Consider the following 7,275-nt stretch of genomic DNA (forward strand, 5'->3'; position numbering starts at 1 on the left):
AACTATTTCCTTTTTAAAGAGAGCTATAGAATTATTCCATGCCTTTGTTAGACAAAGCGTTCATCCCGTGATCGCGGCTACGTTCGGCGATTGACTGTCGCCTCGAGCCCAAGCTCATTATCACAACTCTCGAACAATTACAATCGGATTGAATAACTACAATTGTTCAATTACAGCTATAGTAGACTCTAGGTTACAATTTTGCGGGATTATCCAAAGTATCAAAGGCTCCGGTGTTCTTTCATCTCCGACATATAAATAAGCGTAGCGACATAGAAGAGAGAGAGATAATTCCTTAGTTCAGAGTTCCTCAGTTCCCCAGTTCTTGTTAGTCTTGTTAATCGACGTGTTTGCATTTGTCAATTTGTAAATTATTGCAAATCTATCAAATTAAAATCTTGTAATTAATAAGAGTGAAAACGTATTGCGAACGATTCGAGTAACTTCGAGTATTTGAAATTTCAACGACAATTCTGACAATTTCCAATTAGAATATGAATAAACATTTTTTGTGAAGAATATTTGTCTAATAATATAATAGGATTAAGCGAACATTTATTTTCACCAACTTTAATCCTCTCCCGTGCCAGTACTCCTGCGCGTAGCAGGTCACCCGAAACGTGGAGTTTAATTGTCAATCGCATTAAATAACAGACAACACTACAATTTAATCTGAATTCAAAAATTAACGGCAACACAACCAAAACGAACCAAACAAAAACGTAACAATATTGATTTCTGATCCGGAGTCTAATAGTAAATTTGTCTTAGTTTTTAAATCTGGGGAGACTATTCTAGCGGTGGGAGTACTTGGAGTTTCGTTCATTTTTATTGAAACAATCCGGAGAGTCCAAATCTGAGTCCGATCCTTGGTGATCTTCTTTTGTCAATTCTTCTCGTATTTTCTTCTCTTTTTGATCCAGCAGGAAGGTTTTCCCACAGTATTTGGTGGTGGTTCCGTTGGTTTTACAGCCGGCTTTACATTCGCTCTGGTTTTTGTTGTAGATCGTGTAGTTGATTTTACGGGGATCGCTGCTCGTGTTTGTTTTACTGGCGTAGGTGCCGGCTTTCTTGCTACTGCCTGTACTCTCGGGCGATTCGGAATATCGTTCCTTCGTGGCTCGCCCCATTCTCCCGAAGGACGTGCCCGGTTTCCCGATTGTTCCGATGCATAGGGTACGATTATCCTAGCGTCTACTCTGGCTTTGAATGTATAACAATCTTTTATCAAATGCCCAGGTTTTTTTGCAATAATTGCATGTTAGCGCATTTTGTCTCGGAGCGTTTGGGCCATTTTGCGGCGGCGATATAGGTCTTCGATCCTGGCGGTTGTTTCCGATGTTTTTACTATTGCTCGGGGGACGAACGTTGTTACGATTGTAATTGTTCGGAGGTGTCGGACGTTGGTATTGCGTTCTGTCGTTTGCTCGTTTTAATTCTCGCGTTGCTTTAACAGCTTGGCGATACGAGTTCTTCTAAAGAATGGTATCCCGCTATTTTTACTCGCAAATATACCTCGTTTGGGAGTCCCTTAACGAAGGCCTCCCTTGTGTCCCAATCTATTGTGTCTTGAACATCCTGAGATATAATACCGTACACACATCTTTCTCCGTCCATTATTGCTAACCTAAGGTTTCTGACGCGATCTATATAGTCTAGTATGTCTTCCCCCGGTCGTTCCAATATTGTTCCTAATTCTCCCTTATATTCGTTAAGGGATTTCCCTGGGCCGAACATATCCTTTAATTTGTTCCCGAAATCGTCCAAACTGTTTAGCTGACTGTCCTCTACGGCGAGGTACCCGTGCCCGCGAAGCTTATTCATTAATAATTTTACCAATTGAGGCTCCTGATGCCGCGGAATCATGTTTCGTGCGCGCTCGCATGCTCTTAAAAATTGAAATACTGAGGGTCGATGTCTGTCGAATATTGGTACTGACTCGATCGCGTCTTTTAACTTAATTGGTTGGGGGCTACCGTCTGTCGGTATTGTCACCTGAGGAATTATCGGCAGTGATACGGGTGTCTCGATTTCCTTTTTTGTTTTGAGTGAACGCATGTCGTCTTGTAATTCATTGGTTTTTGTACTCATGTCGGCTCATTACTCGAAAATTTGCATCACATGCTCTTAGTTTTTCTGACAATGTCAAGAGCATGTCTTCGTTCAATGATTCTAATGGAGTTGCCATATTCTCTATTATATTTTGTCAATAACCGTAAGAACTTTAATCCTCTGTGGAGCGCATCCCACCGCTGCCACGAAAAAAATATTTTAATTGTTATTGTTACGTTTTCAATTGAGTTGTTGTTTTTGTTTTTCTTTTTTTTTATTCTTACTTTCTTGGGCCCGTTACTATAGTAATTTACAATTATATGTATGTCGGAGATGAAAGGAAAGCCGAAGCCTTTCCTTGGAAATTTTGGGAACATCCTCTAGTACCTTAGCCTAGATTTTATTATAGTTGCAATTGCTTAAGATTTGTAATAAGCGAGATTGGGTTCGAGGTGACAATCGGTCGCTGAACGTAGCCACGGTTACGGGATGGATGTTTTATCTAACGGAGGTCTGGAGTGGTTGTATGTGTTTTCCGAGAAATGTGGTTGTGGCGGCATGCGGCCTCGAGAGCGGGCCTAGCCACGTGTGATGTTGCCTCGGAGGTGCCGATGCAATGGGACATACATTGTATTAGTAATCAAAACTCCAGGCAGAAACTGCCTAGCAACGGCGTTTGTAACTTTCTCGATGCTTCCAACGAGTGTGCCTAGCAACGGCGTTTGGAACCTTCTCGATGCTTCCAAACGGGTATAGAAAACAAAATGCAATCGTACAGGGAGAAAAATCTCCACGAGGCTGGCATTCTTGCGATTGCCTTGGAGAGTGATACATCGAGCATTTTCGACGATCGCATTTGCGTCTAAGTTAGTTTCGCTTAGTAAGGAGTTATCCCGGTGACCGTGGATTCGTTTGAACTCAAACATTGCTAATAGTATTATTTAATTTAATTATTCGTAGATCGTATTATTCATTAGGCTTAGTGTTTGTTAGACTTATTATTAGTTGTACTTATTATTTGTTAAGCTTAGTGATAGACCTGTATATACGTGTAAATAAAATCTCGGCTTTGTGAAACGATGGCTAGTCCACATGAAGAGTCGTCGCGCGCCCAAGATTCGAATCGTGATCCGACATGTGTATGTATGTATGTATATGTATGTATATGTATAAATATGCATATGTATATGTATTTATCCGTGTAAGTTGTCGATAATGATATTGTAGTCATCTAGGGGGACAACGGGGCAAGTTATCTTTCCAAAAGCCAGAAAACTTTTTTCGGTTTCGGTAAGATCCATGTAAGCGTTTATACACTCAGTACTGGATGTCGCGGGTTGTATCTGTGACATATCTATATCGCACATTCGGCAATGCTTTGCTGTAGTTCGCTCCGGTACTCCACACAGCAAGTGTGTTGGCGTATCTTCGTGTAATTCTTGATCCTCCGGATCCAATCAGTCTTGACAAATAAAAACATATTGGAACTAGTAAGCAGAGCGGATTAGATGGACGCAACAACTGAATAACAATTCCTCGTAAGCATCCGGGTAGTCCTTAGGTAAGATTCCATCCGGAAGGTATAACAATTGGTTCTTCTGATTGTTAAATTCAACGCCCATTCTGTGTAACAGAACAAAAATATTTTATTATTAACATGTCTCGCTTTATTATGAAGTTTTTGTTGATTCATTTTGTCAGTGCGTCACAATGGGATTTTCCTTTCGGGGTATTGCCTTTATCTTTCAGTGTTTCATATATTCCTTCTAATTCGTCAATCATGGACGGGTTGATAGCTGATTACGATCCAGTTTTCCTTTCTCGTGACTGTTCGTTAACAGATTTTAACATTTTTGCTACTGTGTATTGTATTAATTGTCATTTATTATTTCTTCTTAATCCGTTCACCATGAGTAGTTAAGGGTTTAATAATTTATTATAAGGTTTTAATCCATGGTTTGTTTCTCGTGGCTGGTTACAACCCCTCTTCTTCTTGCGCTGGAATACTACTTGCAGTGAATAAAAAATGAACGAAAAAGGATAAACTAAATAAAAGAAAACAAAACAAGATATGCACTGGAACAGTCCGCATGGGAACCTCTGACGAAGATACCTCCGTATGCATCATTAAACGTTAATATCGAAATGACTAAAACCTATGTTCATAACAGTAAATCAAATCAAACACCGGAGGCAACAATCACATGGAAATAGTAATCAAAATCTACGTAATGATAATATACCAAATCAACAATCAAGATGCACAACCCGTCATCCGGAAGCCGACGCTACTCACCGCGTGTCAATGCAAGGGAGAAAAACAACAAACAAAACATATCTTATTAAATAAAATATAAGAATATAGACAAAATCACTCCAATAAAATAACACCCGCTGGGAACACATTTAGGCATATATGCACACATGAATAAATAAGGCACTGTTACCAAGTAAAGTCAAAATCTACACACGGAGCATCAGGATACATTTCACGAAACCTATCTAAACACCATGAGAGTACTTCAGGACAAGTACCCCCCCTTGATCTGAGGAATGGTGGCGAAGGAAAGCCTCCAACACTTGATCAGGAATCTCCTCTGAGAAACGAACCTTCGCGCTGACATCCGTATCAACCACCGCATGGGGGGCGCGGCGGGCCCAGCGCGCTCTGCCAACGCCACACGGAATCCCAGGCGATCACCCATCCAAGTACTATCCGTGCCCGGCGCTGCTTAACTTTCGTGATCTAACGGGAACGAGTGCACTCAGCGCGGCCAGGGCATTGCCTACTTTCGCTTGAACTGGAATGCATTTAACTATGTGTACTGCTTCTCCTGCGACCAAAGCCATGTGTCCTGGAGTTTTGGTTATTGCATACGCAAATTCATCAGGTAATATAGTTACTAGACTGAATGCATTCTCTATTATTTTCTTTTCCGAGATGCATCTTAGTGTCAATATATCCTGATAGAGTGCCGTTATTTGTCTTCTGACAGTTTTTCTACGTAAATGAATTTTGAGTTAACGTATGCGAATATATCCAAATTTTTGACTGCTGTTTTACGTTTGGGTATAAATGTATTTCCTTTAGTCGTTTTTAGGAAAAAGAGCTTGGGGTGTTCTGTGGATAACAGGGTATATCCGCACAAAGGCTGTTCTCCAGTTTTGGTTAGCACAAAGGTTATTTCTTGAGTCGTAAAGGCAAAACCCGGTAGCGTCGGGTTGCTATTGGTTTTTATTTCTTGAATTTTTGTGGCGATTCCTTCGTACAAGACGTCATATTGCTCGAACTTACATAGGAATAGTGGATGTGGCTGCCAATAGGTGTATCCATCTTCTGAATCCAAACAAGTTCCTTTATTAATAGCGCATTCATTGAACTATTCATTAGACTTATTCATTTGACTAGCACTATTCATTAAACTTATTTAACGAATAGTAAGTTTAATGAATAGTATGATTTACGAATAATAAGTTTAATGAATGCTATTAACAACGTTTTTGTGTTTAAACGAATCCACGGTCAACGGAATAACTCTTTACTAAACGTAGACTAATCTTAGACGCAAAAATACGATTGTTGAAAATGCTCGATGTGTTACTCTCCAAGACAATCGCACGAATGCCAGCCTCGTGGAGATTTTTCTCGCTGTACGATTGCATTTGCTTTCTATACTCGTTTGGAAGCACCGAGAAAGTTTCAAACACCGTTGCTAGGCAGTTTCTACCTCGAGTTTGATTATTTATACAATGTATGTCCCATTGTATCGGGACCTCTGAGGCAACATCACACGTGGCTAGGCCCGCTCCCGAGGCCGCATGCCGCCACTACCACATTTCTCGGAAAACCCATACAACCACTCCAGACCTCCGTTAGGCAAAACGTCCATCCCGTGACCGTGGCTACGTTCGGCGACCAATTGTCACCTCGAACCCAATCTCGCTATCACAAATCTTGAACAATTACAGCTAGGATAAAATCTAGGCTAGAGTAGAGGATGTTCCCAAAATTTCCAAGAAAAGGCTTCGGCTTTCCTTTCATCTTCGATATATATAAAAAAAGATAGGCGAATGAACAATACTTTATTCAAAAGGCGAAGTTACACTTCAATAGCAAAATACAGACTGACTTACTTACTAAAGAACTGGGATCTTTGCCTCCTCACTATGATTCATATATCTCACGGGTGGGAGTTCGGTTACTGTCTATTCTCACCGCTATCGCATGACCAGGTGTTGTATGCATATCCTGAGGTCGGCGGATTCCTGGCTTCTGGGCGACGTTACAAACTGATCGATCCCCTAATTTCTGTTACGATAATAGGGGTGGTTCAATTGAGTTTACACTAAATTAACAGGTATAAATTAATGTTTATTTCAACTACTTCGTAAAGAGATAGTTACGCTGGTGCGTATGTACAAGTTAAGTAAACGATTGATTTAAGGGTAGAAACCCGATAAAGGTATGTTGACTATTCTAACGATGAAAAATAAGTAAAGTTCTGTGACGATGCTCTGTCGGAGGAAAGCTAGTGATAGGTGTGTCTAACCATCGGATTTGTTGATGATAATGTTGGTTAGGAGAGCGAGGACAGTAGACATTGCTTCTGATTGAAATTGAACTTCGTATAAGTTGATGGAAATTTTATTGTATAAATCCAACAGAGTGTCGGTTCAAAGTGTTACAACAGAATAATGTGTTGAGCGCTAATTTAGGAGGGTTTTATATGGAGGTTTTAGTCCCTTTGGAGGGGCTGTTTTGTTATTATTTCGATAGCTATGGCATGCAGGATGTTTCGTCTACTTTATTACTGTTTCTGAGCGGGTGGCCTTTCTTGAGCGTGTGACACTTCCACCGGCATGTCGGTTGACGTCCACGGTTCGGCTAGCGAAAAAAGGAATAAATCGTAAAACTAAAGGATCGTTCAAAATTGACACTTTATACGTTCGTTCAAGTTTGTATAACGAGATTGCGATATCAATTACACTATGTTACGTAGATATTAGTCTATATTCACTATTTACTGAAACTGTAGTAAGACTGACTAAACTTCGATTTTGATGTTTTTTGCGTATGTCGTGCAAATCCATATTTTGAAAAATCTTTTCCTATCCATACAAGGACTGAACTTGCTTAATTTCCGAGATATTCGCGAAAAACTGCCGGTATCGCTTGAATGAATTCTGCCTATAGTTGTGCGTCCGTGCAACCTATGCGTAGGT

At 40.3% G+C, this 7,275-nt stretch overlaps 1 pseudogene; it reads right to left on the reverse strand.

Moving 5' to 3' along the window:
- Positions 1-4,721: 4,721 nt before the first annotated feature.
- LOC117239347 lies at positions 4,722-4,839 on the reverse strand (annotated as a pseudogene).
- Positions 4,840-7,275: the final 2,436 nt, after the last annotated feature.

The sequence above is a fragment of the Bombus vosnesenskii genome, unplaced genomic scaffold, assembly GCF_011952255.1.
Source record: "Bombus vosnesenskii isolate JDL3184/JDL3185 unplaced genomic scaffold, Bvos_JDL3184-5_v1.1 scf7180000013937, whole genome shotgun sequence".
NCBI lineage: Eukaryota > Metazoa > Arthropoda > Insecta > Hymenoptera > Apidae > Bombus > Bombus vosnesenskii.